We start from the raw sequence: 1,381 nt of genomic DNA on the forward strand, positions 1-1,381 counted from the left end.
CTGCTGCTGTCAAATATTTTCCCATATATTTAGTTATTTTGCACATTTAGGTCTACAGTCATAAGTCGTTGGTATATTGTATATCGAAAGAATGTTTGATATTAGAAAATGTTTTTCAGTATAAAGTATATTTTGCTTTGGGTTTTTTTTGCCTCTTTTTCTGCTGTAACAAGTACATTTCCATTTCTCCGTTGTAGGACGACCAAAGTCTAATCTCATCTAATCTGATATGTTATTGACATGTTCATATATTTGGGTGTAAAAAAGATCATTTCAATCATCATAATATACTTGTTTGCATAAAGACCCGAACAAACAAGCTGAGCTGAATAAAACTGAGAATGCAGATCTTTACTGGCTAAATGTTAAAAATGACCTAAAAAAAATTCAAGTTAATAACATCTGACTTATTCTTAAACACAATTTTGAATTGAAGCTCACTAAATAGTCAAAATAATGCAAAACTAAATTGAAAATTGGAGATGAATCAATACAAATTTGACAAAAAATATTAAAAAAAAAATTCTAAATTATTGAGTTAATTTTCACTACTAATATGAGTAAAATAGATGTATTTACTATTTGGAGAAAAACTGGGAGCAGCACTCACCTCTCATGGGTGAAGGGAGTGAATCTCTGGCGATAGACGACTGTTGTCCTGAACAAAGAAACCAGCAGAGGAAAGAGCATCAGCCTCTATTCACTCATTCATTCACAGAGGCAGACAGTAATAAAGTATTTTTACTTCAGTAGATGTTTCAGGTTTCTGCAAAAACACAAGCTTGCCAGCGCTGATGCACAGACGTTTTGTGTTTAACGTTTTGAAAAAGATGCCGTTTCCACAGCAAATGATGTAGTTATCATAAGTGGCCACTAGTGGGCGCTCTTGTTTGTTTCTCCAAAGACACCACATGCGCATGCAGCAGAGAACACCAAGTTGGCTTGTTATAGTGGGGACTGTCAAAATAAAAGTACCAAGTCCCAGGAGGATGTGGACGGGGAGTCATGAAACCACGGAGGAAACTTTGTTCTGATTGTCTCTACTGAGCATGTGCAGAACTACTAGTTACTACGGTTATGGTTGGTATTCGCAGCAGCGTTGTTTCAAAAAGTTGCATTTTCACGCGTAATTGGTGACAATGTGAGTGTGTTTGAGCCTAAAGAGAAGCTTTTTTCACACTTTGCACAAAATAAACCTGGCTAGGCGTCTTCAAAATGAAGTTATCACGGCTTATCAACACCGTTTCCTCCAAAAAAGTAAGAGATCGGTCGTCTGGAGCTGCGAGATAAGATCTCTTTGACAGGTCCAATGAAAATAACTCCTGGTTCACATTTGTTCTTGTAAAAGCTCCGGAGAGCCGCAGGTTACAGACTAATAATA

Source organism: Blennius ocellaris (assembly GCF_963422515.1).
Source record: "Blennius ocellaris genome assembly, chromosome: 4".
NCBI lineage: Eukaryota > Metazoa > Chordata > Actinopteri > Blenniiformes > Blenniidae > Blennius > Blennius ocellaris.